Source organism: Saimiri boliviensis, chromosome 2 (assembly GCF_048565385.1).
Source record: "Saimiri boliviensis isolate mSaiBol1 chromosome 2, mSaiBol1.pri, whole genome shotgun sequence".
NCBI classification, from domain to species: domain Eukaryota; kingdom Metazoa; phylum Chordata; class Mammalia; order Primates; family Cebidae; genus Saimiri; species Saimiri boliviensis.
Window position 1 is genome coordinate 107,862,755 of NC_133450.1, and position 12,695 is coordinate 107,875,449.

The 12,695-nt window shown below is 32.3% G+C and overlaps 1 long non-coding RNA gene across 7 annotated transcripts in view; it reads right to left on the minus strand.

The window, feature by feature from the left end:
* The window catches only part of LOC141583633 (uncharacterized), a 166,352-nt gene that overhangs the window by 35,282 nt on the left and 118,375 nt on the right, over nt 1-12,695 (minus strand). For all 7 annotated transcript variants that reach the window (XR_012516379.1, XR_012516383.1, XR_012516380.1 and 4 more), the window contains one exon: nt 998-1,074. This is a non-coding gene — a long non-coding RNA (uncharacterized LOC141583633). The remainder of the gene's footprint in view (nt 1-997; nt 1,075-12,695) is intronic.

Genomic DNA, 12,695 nt, shown 5'->3' on the forward strand with positions numbered 1-12,695 from the left:
TATCTCCCTTGATAATGTGGGGATTTCAGGGATTACAATTTGAGATGAGATTTGGGTAGAAACAGAAAGCCAAACCACATAAATAGCTAAACAGACATTATCACAGAATGCTGATCCGTGAGATTATCTCACTGGAAAAGCTGGTTGTCTCCTGATTACCTTAGAGTGAAACCATTTACTTAATAAATTCGGCCCATGACATCGATTCTAATTCATATTTAATTCTATACTTTTAAGTATAAATGCCGCATCAGTAATTACAGACATATGGAAGGGAAATGCCTCCATCATAGAAGGGAAGAACAGACAGCAAAGAAGATGATGACAGTAGATCCTATGAGAGACCTCAAGTGGTAAATACCTTCAAAGATAAGTTTAAACACTTGCAGAGACACACACAGTGGTCATAATATTATTTAACATAGCTCAACAGTGTACTGTATCCTAGAAGACAGTGGAAATTACCCTTTGAAATTCTGAAGGAATATTATTTTATCCTAGAATTCTGTATCTGTAAAGAGGTAAATCTGTAAAGAGTTTTTGCCATTCAGAACAATGTGAGAATTAATGAAAAAACAGGAAGATAGAGGATTCAGGGTGCTGGAAATTCAACAGGTGAAAAGGAATGAGGAAAATACTATGATGAAGACTTAAGGTAGCCCAAGAGGGCTTCCAACCACATAGAAGACAGAGGTGAGAGATGTGTAAAGAAAGACTACTGAAAAAACAATCTTAATTGTTTTTGATTATTGGTCTTTGTGGGGGGATGTATTGATGTTTGGAAAAAAACTGACAGAAGTTTTGGACCTCTTGAAAACATTAACAACCTGACCAAATGAGAAAAAGAACAAATAAAAGCCTAATTCAAGGAGAAAAAAATTCTAGATAGGAAAGGAAGTCGAATTATAGAATATTAACTTTGTTTTTCCAAATGTAGTATCTGGACTGGCTGCCAGTGCACAAACTGTCCATTACTATGAGTCAAAGAAACACATACCTTGAACCAGAATAAAGCAGTATGATAAGCACACCTTTCGTTCCACTGGTATTCTTTCTTCATACATTTCATTTTTTCTAGGAAGAAAGAGTACATTGATTTTCTTTCTTTCAGGATTCTTTATTCTGTCACAAACTCAGCAGTTTGAGTACCAACACATTAGAATAGCTTATTGGCCATGAATTGCAACAATTACGGCAAAAGTGTTGTGAGAATTGAGGGAAAATTGACACTAGCTAACAATGTAAGAGAGCTATGGTTTTCAACTATATAAAAGGAAATTAAAATTTATCTGATATATATGAATCAAAAACAGCAGTGTAACAAAGGTATTATAATATATTTAGGTAAATTTTTTAAAAGCTGAAAATGCTAACATGATTTCCTTTGTATAACAGGAATCATAGGTAATGGTTATGTGGGACAGATGATTGCTATCTTTCATTGTAAGTTATTTAACACTAGCATATCTTCAAATATATACTTTTTTGATAAAATATAAATTAATGTTACATAAGGGATTTTATAAGAAATGTAACTTTCAATAAGCATTTATTTCAATCAAATAATTTCACACATATTGAGAACTAACTTATCAAAGAATGGAACATTTTAAGAAGTAAAAGAAACTAATTGAAACTGTATAAGAACTTTGAGAAGGTAGTTGAACATTAGATAATAAAACATTAGATAAATCAGAAAATTAGAACAGATAAGTATTAAAGAAAGAAAAGAAACAATGGAGAGAAGAGGAAGAATAAAAATTGCATTAAAATTGAAGACATATAAATTGTCACTAACATGAAATAAACACAAAAATACAGAAAACATGTCTTACAAGTGTAAATATGACAGAAAGATATCGGGGACAAGAGTTAAATACAGTGTATAAATATCATAATACTTTGCCAATATCTACTAAGAACTTCATAAATCGCACATCTTGAACAATGTACAGCTTGTCACAATTTTGTAACTACTAACATCTTGAAGTAAACACATAACTTACTATTTTTAAAAACATTGATTTAACAAGAAAATGAATTAAAAAGAAATACATAGTAAATACGTGACTAGATTCAAAATCCCTGCAGAAAAATGACTTTTATTCCTAGAACTCTGCATCAGTTTCTGAATAGCCAAACTAAAATAGAAACTTCAGTCTCCTTGCAGAATGCTGACTAGATTAATTAAAGTGGTAGAACTGACTGCTGTAATTGAATTACAGTCTTTTCTATGAGCAGTTATTGTGTTATTCTCTGTATTTTATTGACCCTTTTATGAGTTCTACTGCTAAGCCAATTCTAACCACTGCTTCAACTGGAAAAATTCCACTTTTTACTGCCAGATCAATTATAGTCACACAATCAATAGCTAGTACTTCAGTCTTTTTGATAAAAGAAAGGTCAAAAGGAAAAGAAAAGAAACTCTAGTAAAGCACAAAGCAGAAATAATACTATTTCTGCATTCTTTTAAAGAGAGCATATCTAGTTTAGCACATAAATATTCACACTGGATATAAGCTTCAATGATAAAAATTATATGGAAATAAGAATATTTTCAAAGTAATTATTTAACCGATTTTAATTGACTCCTAGCAGATTATTTGACAGTTTACACTTAAGATTTCTTATATACTTTTATTACGAGAATCTCTTGTGCTAGATATATATACATCAGACTGAAACAATTTACAATATCTAGATTTCACATTGAGCCTGGGACCTGTTGGCTGCTCTTCTATTTCATTATTTTTCCTGCCTCATCAATAATTTTCTTGTTTCAAAGTCATACCACCTTTTCTTTTCCTCCTATTATGATATAAACTCTTTAATAAATTTCCATTATTCTCAATACTTTCAAAATTAATAGTTTTTATTTTTCTAAATTTTTATTATCCCAAATGTCTATAGCTAGTATTTTTTAAGTCACTAATAATACATTTGTTTAAATATATTTGATCTCTAACACATAATGACATTTGTCTACATCATTATAATTCAGAACACCCAAGGGACCAAACTTCCAACTGTCCAATTTTAAAATTACCTTTGTGACACTAAATACTTTACTTCCATATTTTTCTCTTCTAGGTTTTATGGAGAATTTATTATTAAGAATTGTGTTCAGTCTCATAGTAATTTTCAATCTATCATCACTTTCCTAAGTACCTTGATTCCTGGATTGGTCAGAAACTAATGGAGTTTCTCCCTTGAACCACATTATTTAGATTACTCTCTAGAAGCATATTTTCAGTTTTGGTATGATAAACATGGTACATGTCTGTATAAATGATTAAAAACACACCTCAACATCAGCTGTATCCCTTTGTGTCCGATGCCAGTTAGATTACAGTGAAAATATTTAGACAAAACAGATTGCAGAAGACTTTTCTGCAACATTAAAGAAATTCCTAGAGAGTGTTTTATACCATCACCAAATATTGTCCAGCTTCTCCGGATTGCTAAGATTTATAGGGAGATAGAATTAGTGAAATCCTTTAAATTATTATGACTTAGGTTTTCATTAGAATATCATAGAGAAGTCCCTCATAGTTTAGAGCTGTTGGTGAGATTAGAATACTTAGTACTAAAAGTATTGCTCTAATATTTGCTTGATACAGTTTATCTATCAGAGGGTGTATTGTAGGTGGTGAATGAGGACATGGAGCCTTGAAGAGGACCTAATAGCTTTTCTTTTTTGCCATTTTGCCAAAAGGTAGCATATTATCTCGCATTTAGTAAAAATATAAAATTCTAGTTAAATATTTTTTTAAGTTTATGAATAAGCTTTTACAAAATAAAAGAAGTCTCCATGATACTGTGGTAAATGAAATGATGGTTCCCAAAGATAGTCATGCCATAATCCCTGGAACCTGCACAAAGGGGATTTTATAGGTGTAACTAAGGTTATGGACCTTGAGATGTGGACATTATGCTGGATTATCCAGGTGAGCCAAATTGATAGCAGAAATCACTAAATGCAAAGATCCTGTCTTAGCTGTGAGTAGAGGGAGATGTGAAAACAAAAAAAGGGTCAGAGAAAGCAGTGCCACTGGCCTTAAAGGTGAAAGGGAATCACAAGTCAAGGATTGCTAGTGGCTTCGAGAACGAAAATGGGAAGAAGATGGATTCTGCTCCAGAGAATTCAGACAGGAAATCCTCAATTTTCGCCTAATGAGGTCCAGGTCAGACTTCTAACCTGCCAAACTGCAAGTTAATTCATTACAACAGCAAGAAAATGAACAGAGCCAGTAATTAACTGAATCCAGGGAAGTGATTACTGTCTCCACAGGATAGCTTGAGGCATCTATCAATACATGGTAGATTAAAGTTCTGGCTTTAATGCCCATGTAAAGAGAATGAGACACATCTTTGAACCCCTCTAGGGTAAAGATTTTTTAAATGTAAAAATTTTAAACTTCTTGGGGAGGGGTGTAAAAAAAATTTTTAACTTCAGACAAACATAGAAAATTTGTCTAGAAGATCCTTGGTTCTGACTTGAATTACAATGGCCTGCTCTCCTGGAATTAGTGGCCTTGGCCAGCCAATGAGTGAATGGAAAAGCTGAATCTATAAATGGTATAAAAATAAAAACAAGCCAAAAAGCAAACTACAGTTCAATCTTAATATGCTTTAGATATTGGTGTTATCAGAAGACATACAATGACTAGTATGTAAATTATTTTTTTAAAAGAGGAACATTTTTTTCAAAAAGCATCAATTAAAAAATACTATCAAAATGACCAGATATGATTAAACTATAACTTCTGAATAGAAAATATTAATCTGAAAGTGGACCTAAATGAAGAGAAAGTTAATTACTAAAAGATAAAACAAAAAAAAATGACACCAAATGCAACAGAGAGAAAGGAGAGGGATATATGAGAGAGAAGCCCAAAAATGTCTAATTATAATTTCAAGAAGAAAATTAAGAAATATTTGGGTAAAAGGCAATATTTGAGGATATAATAATTGAGGATATTTTCTGAAGTGAATAAAAGACTCTTTTTTAGATTCAAGAAACATAAAAAACTTGTCCTAGTGAAAAATATATATTCACCTAGGTTCATTATAACAAAAGTACAAAATAATAAATAAATTGAGGTAATGTTAATAATAGCAGAAGAATGGGAGCTAATAATAACTTTTATAAATAATAACACTAAATATTTTATATCAAGGAAGAAAATATGACAAAGGTGGTGTATTATGTAGAATTAAGTGCCAATGAAAATGACATGTCAAAGTTTATAGAATGCTTTAGTGTATGTACTTAATACAAATAGCATTATGAATACACTAAAATGAATGAAAAACTAACAAAATAGAAAGCAAGTAGAATAGCAAATTGAAATAAATAACACAAAGTAAAATTAATATAACAGGATAACATGCAGTAAAAAGGGCCATTTAAAAAGTGATTGAAAAGGTTAATAAGTGTGACATAGCTCTGGAATGATTGACCAAGGACAGTCGAGAAAAGGCTCCCCAAAAATTATACCTGGAAAGAAAGTGGGACATAAGCAGACATACAGCAAAACTTTTAAAATAACACGACAATTAAATGGATTAATTTTCCTTCTCTGAAATTTTATGGCATATATAAGCACTACCTAAAGAGAACAAAAACTGTAACAGAAACAGTAACATCTACATATTTAATTTTACTCAGATTTTGTTTTTGACATAAAATGCTATATGTCAGAAAATGGCATTGTAATATAACGCATATATAAATCTCAACTTTTTAAACTATCATTTATGCCCACACCAGCCACAGAGCACAGATGTGTTCTATTTAGAGTAATACTACCTAGTAAATGGATTCAGCAATCATTCACTATTTTTGTAGATAACCTAGTCTTAACCACACTTGTTTCCTTATTACTCTTCTGAGGTATTTCCAGAGGGCCAGGGTAAAAGAGGCACATGATCTACCTCATCCCTAACCTTTTCTCTCATCTTGTTTCTATTGTTCATTTCTGTGTTCCACCAGCCCTGCCATGGTCCAAATTTTTATATCATCCAAAAATTATTATGTCGAAACATAATTACCAAGGTGATGGTATTAGGAGGTAGTCTGGGGGAATGGTTAGGTCATGAAGGTGTAGGTCTTGTTAGTGTACTTTGTGCCCTTTTAAAAGAGTCCCCAGAAAGCTGCCTTGCTTATGCAAGGATGAAGAATGAAGCTAGGAGACACAATCTGTGAATCAGAGAGCCAGAGAGTGAGCCTCTAACACCAAATCTGCTGGTGCCTTGATCTTACATTTCCCAGCCTTCAGAACTGTGAGAAATTAATTTCTGTTATTTACAAGTGACCCAGCCTATGGTTTTTGCTGACAGTAACCTGAATGGATGAAGACAAGCCATTCCCTTGTTTTGTACCTCATTATTCTCTCTCTACATCACTGCCCTTGACAAAGTCCTTTTTGGATAACTGAGTATTTTCATTCATTTGTCAGCAGCTCTTTCAGTGGGTTTTTCTACAGTGGTACTGCTGCTCCCATTCCATTCTGTTCTTTATTTTGCACCCCACTCTTCTGTTGTTACATAGACTCTTCAAGGATGGGCTCACTAGAAAATGACAAGGAACAATGCTTAAATTACTTGTGAAATCATGCTGCTTCCATCCGTTCAGGCTTGCTCCTGAGTGTGGCCTAAACTCTTTATTTACAGTAAGTTTTTTTCCAAAGTTCTAGTGTCTTAACTTCAAGCCTGGCCTACATCTCAGATTCCTCATCCATCTAACCAATCTGCACACACCTTGAAAACAACTTTGGGTTGGATTAAATTAGGAATTGTTTCACCCATGAAAATCAATGAATGTGGCTATTTCAAAGTCCCAAAACTGTTCTTCACACTTAAGAATTTTCCTGAAACATCTTTGGCTACAGGCTGGTTTATGTTGAAAAGATACTATCATTTCTGACCTAATTAAAACACTGTATTAAGTAGTGATTATTTGTCTTTGACAAAATATTTAGATTTTATATAGAAACTTAATTCTGCTCTTTTTAATTCTGTGGTGCTCTTCTCTTGTATTTACTATATTTTAGGCTTTCTATAGACAATTTACTTTTCACATCTGCTTTATGTAAGAGTAAAAACACTGACAACATATTTTTATTCTATTTTCTTTTGTTTTACTTTAATTTGAAGCTTCATCAAAGTGTCATCTACCTGAATAATACTGATCCCTCAGAATTGCTGTAGAGGTGGCAGTATCATTTTGAATACTATCTTTGAGTAATTTTTTAAAGTCAGTACAAAGCCACATTATATTTATTGAGGCTTTAACTGTTTATAAAGCACTTTTATATACCTTATGCACCACAATTGTTGCAAGAAGCCCTCTGAAGTAGACAGAACAGAATAAGCGGTTTTTCTTAAGTTCAGTCATCTGAATGGTAACATTCAAAAACAGAAATCAGAACATTTATGATACATAAAACCTCTGTGTTCTTTTACGTACATTCAACCCATAATCTAATCTTATTTCTTTAAAAATATCTTTTAATCTATTCTTCCTCTTTACTTGTATTACCAACCCTGTATGTAACATAATTATCAACTTGTAACTAGCGTGGAGTAAAAATCAGCTATTTTGTTCCTTTCTGCCCTACCACCAATTCTATCCACCTATGATGCTACAATTACCTTATTACTTCCTTATTCATATATTTCAAGGGCTCACTGTTGCCTAAAGTATGAATTCTGCATATCTTGACCTGCCTTCCACCTGCTTAGAAGTCTTAGTAACACTACTTGTTTCATCCTGAAAGATCAGGGAGGTGTGTTATAAAAGACTGCCAACCTCAGAATCAGAGAGACTTCAGTAAAATCCCCCTTCTGCCAATTCCTACTATGTGACACTGCCTTGCTTGTATCCTCCACTAACTGAACTCTAAAGTGAGGACAGTTGTATTTAAACCATCATATTGTTCCAATTTTTTAATGTATAAAAATATGCTGCATATCATGAGTAAGGGGTTGTAATCACTACTTATTATCAAATGTTATTTTCTACTATTACTTAACACCAAATTGTTATCTTAACACAATTTATCAACACAATTTAAGAACCTTATGAAAATATTTTTTCTTGCCACATATATTATCTTTATTTGCCTACTTGCATGATGTTATACCCCCCAAAAAATCTCAGGAGGAGGTAAAGACAGGTGTAATGTTAAAAAGAGTATGATAAAATAGCTTTGAGAACTCAATAAGTTAACAATTTTTATCTTAACAAATAAACATATAAAAATAATGACACCAACAGTATAATTTTATGAATTTAAAGTTTATTAGCAACAAAAGTAAATGAGTAAATAAGTGGAATCTCTATTTTGATAGAGATTATAATAATGCCGATAAATATGCTTAAAGTGGATGCATAAAGGGATGGGAAAAGTAAATGAATAGAAAACTACATCTATGTGTTTTCAAATATGATGAGTTTTGGTTATAAAATCAATCAACCCAGAAAAAATATTAATCTTTGCTATAATAAATTTAAAAGTTATCAGTGAACAAAATGACTATCAGTATATTCAAATATTAGTTTTCTAAATAAACCTGCCTATCATTTTATTTAGTTCCTTATAAAGGTAATGATGTATTTCTTCTAGCCTCCATTAAACTTTTATAAGATCAATGATGCCAGATAATGTACAACTTCATTGGTTTACCAATTACTTATTTTTATATTCTATCAGTAAGCATATTTTTGCATTTACTAGCAGTAAGTCTAAATATTTCAGTAACCCATGGTCCAGTAAATGCAATTAGTATAAAATGTATTTTTGCTGCAGATGAGCAAATTAGAACTTAAGCTATTAGTAAATCAATCCAGGAATATTGCAACGGTAACAGAAATGGATAATCATAATAACAGTGCCATGATAGTGAATGAAGAAAGAGGGTTTGTGAAAACAAGTGTCTGATGTTTTAACGACTAAAGATGGGGAACACTAGATTAGCGGTCTGTTCTCTGATAATGACTCACACACTAGATGGCATTTTACAGCAATAGGGTAGCATAGCAGTACATTCACAAGGAGGAAAAGGGTAGATTTTTATTATCTTAGGAAATAAATGGTTACACGAGATAATGCGGTGAGCATGGCTCTCTTGACTCTATTAATCCCAGTGTTGAACTAAAATGTTAGTAATTTTGCCATCATACTTATAAAGCCTGAGCACTATTAGAGAGCTCCAATTTTCTTATCTGTGAAATAGAGGCAAGATTTCACAGGATCATCCTGAATAACATATACAACAAAATATGTAAAATAATCAATTCAATGTAAAATTGCTGATTGTTCGGCCCAAGACTGCTGCATCCACAGCCTTACTAGTAATATCGTTTTAGTTGTTGACACCAAAAACTTAGACTCATCCTTGACTCCTCTCTTTTGTTCACAAGTCTACATCCAATCTATTATGGAATCCTCTTGGTTTCACCTTCAAAATATGTCCAGAATCTTTTTAGGTTTTCACCACTGCCACTTCTACCACCATGACCCAGCCTCTTCATTAATCCATTGGTTCACTACAATAACCTCCATCTATCTGAATGTTGTCTACCCATGCCCTCCTCAATGACTCTCAATTCAGCATCCAGAATGATGTGCTAAAATACATCCCTTGATGTCATTCTGTACAAAGCCCTGCAATACACAGCCCTTTTAATCAAAACAAATGAAAATTCCATACAGCAACTTGTGATCACATCTTTCATAACCCCGGCTTTGCTCACTCTTGCTCCAACCCTCCTGATGTCCTCAGTCCCAAGGATAGGCCAGCATGCTGCCCACATAAGAGCATGTGGCTTTAGTACTTTTCTCAACCTGGAACACTCTGTTTCCCAAATATCGTGTGATAAATTTCTTCAATCCTTTGCTCAAACCTCTACTTTCAAACTTGTTACTCTTCCCTTGTTCCCCCACTCCTGCCTGCCTTCAGCCCCTGTACTCTTTATTTCTTAAACCTGCTATAATGTCTCTTGGATTTTCCATAGTGGTCATTTCACTGTCTCCCTGCTACAGTGTAAGCTCTGCAATAGCAGGGGACTTCTTGATTTTGTCTACTGAAATGCTCCAAGTCCCTGAAACAGCGCCTGTAATATTGTAAGACCTCTCTAGATATTTGAGAAATATTATATGAAGAAATGTTCTATAAACTTATTGACTATGTTAACAAAATTTGATAATGGTGTTTGTGCAAGCACCTCTATGTAGGTGACAATTAATACTCTCCCTTCTCTTCTCTATTTATAGCAATTGAATGTCCTATTAATTTCATAGACAATTAGTTTCATTTATTCACAGGAAATGTCCACAATAAAGAATTAGAGATCCTATATCTTTTTAGAGGCCTAAAAATTATTATTTAGAATTCTAAATCATATTGATTAAAGAATTAATCACATTAATCATTAAAGAATTAATTCTTTAATTATTAATATGATTAATTAATCACATTAATGATTAAAGAATTAAAATTAAAAAGTACACTAGATGTAATATTAAAGTGATTTTGAACCATAAATTTCTTTTAATTAGTAAGTAATAATTCACTGAGATGAAGAAATAGTGCCTTTTCCTAGTTTGAAGCAGATTCAATGAGACTTGTACTATGAATCCTGAAGGTCATACTTTGGAGTTGTTTACAGATTCTTTCCCTGATAACATTGCTATTATTACCAGAATTTACTGCAACTGTTTTGCTTTATATACTTTTAAATTTTTGACTGTATTTATTTTTGTAATACAGCTTAAAACAAACATATTATACAGCCATACAAAACATATTCACCTATATGCAAATTATATATGCTTTTATCTATTTAAAATTATTTTTTTACCTAAAACATTTTATGTGAAAAACTGAGAGATAAATACACAGAGGGTTGACACCGAGTCAGGACCATCTAAATCACAGTGTTCCTTTTGCACATCTTGTCCCACTGAACAGTTTCAGGGCAATAACACACATGGAGCTGTTGTCTCCTATGATAACAGTACCAGCAGCCCATAATCAGTTCCAGTGGTCTTCTGGAAAGCACCAACCATTTTGTTATAGGCAGTAAAAATCACTGGTAGCTTATTTTGATTCCTGCTTTATGATTTCCTGCACACTGGCAGCAGCTTCTCCTACTTTCAACTCATCAGCTTTCTCTATCACTGAAGCTAACAGCTAATAACATTATATAAGCAATTTTCTGAAAATAATTCTGACATAATTTTGTTAGCCATTTGATTATTATTTTCCTTATAAAATGTGTAAGAATAGGTGAATTTTTAAGGTAATTCAGTAAGGTTGAGTTTGAGATACTGAAAAATTAATTGACTCACCACTTTATGACCTCTTGTATTTCCTAAAGGTAAGCAAAAATGTAAAGTTAGCTTTAAAAAATAAACCTATGGATTAAAATAGGTTATTTTCTTAATTGGACTCAATATAATTATTTTTACTTACTTAAACTTTACATGTTATTTTTCAAGAAGAAAACTCAAATTTTAAAACCTTGGCAAATATTATACAGACAAAAACAATAGGTCTTTTCCCTTCACTCTACTTTATCACCCTGGAAATGGGGTCTTCACATAAATATGTTTTAAAATGAGGTGATAGTTTAAATATTGGCAATTATCTTGCTAGAACTACTTATTTATAAATGGTTTACATTTAAAGCTAGTTCAAGCAATTATTTCCCATTTGAAATAATCACAGCAAATAATTTCCCCTTTAGGTGGATCAGTCCACTACAATAGGCAGTCTTCAGCATTATCATCTTCTGTTTTTCATATCTAGGAAATAATGTCTTGTATTCAAACATAATTTCAAAGTATTTCAACTATCAACACTTTAACCCCTCATGGCCATTCTCACAAGGAATCCTAGCTTCCCCAGACAGGAAGATTTTAAAAAAAATAACAATATTAATCAAGATAAAATACTTGAGGGGGAAATTCTGTCTTGTTAGTGTCAAATCAACTCAACCACCATAGCAGGACCACTTGTTAGTGTTGAATTATTTTTCCTTATTATTATTAGTCACTTTGGCACTTTCTAGATGTGTTTGCATACTAACATGCTTAATTTAATTCAAACAACATCCTAGATTCCATAGCTCATAATCTTACTGAAATGCTCTTTTCTCTGGTTATCAGTATGGATGATGCCATTAACTTTATTATACAAATACAATTTCAATTTACTTGTAATGTTTTCTAATTTTATATCAAAAGTAAGATTTACTTTCACATTTGTGTCTGTCTAGTAGTTCTCCTTCAGTTACTGTTTATTTTGAAAATTACAAGTCAAAAATAACAATCAGAAAAACTAACTGCTTCTGAAATGAACCCAAAGAGAAGCGAGGCAATTTCACCCTACATTATTAAAACATTCTGGCAGAGATTTCGAAAACATTTTTTGTTTGTACCGTCACAGTTCATTTTCATATTGTTGGCTCTCAGTTACTACTGCTAAATATAGGAATCTAAGATATAAATAACCCAAGAAAGTTTAATCTCTAAATATCATTTATGTTTTACTTTGAAATTCATTATGTAACATCCTATGGCATCCTTGCCTTCTAAGTCTCATTTGCATGGCCTAATATGACCAGGTTATTTAATGCGGCGAGATTGCAGTAGTCCTTCCTTCCCTATTAGAGATAAATTCCAAGA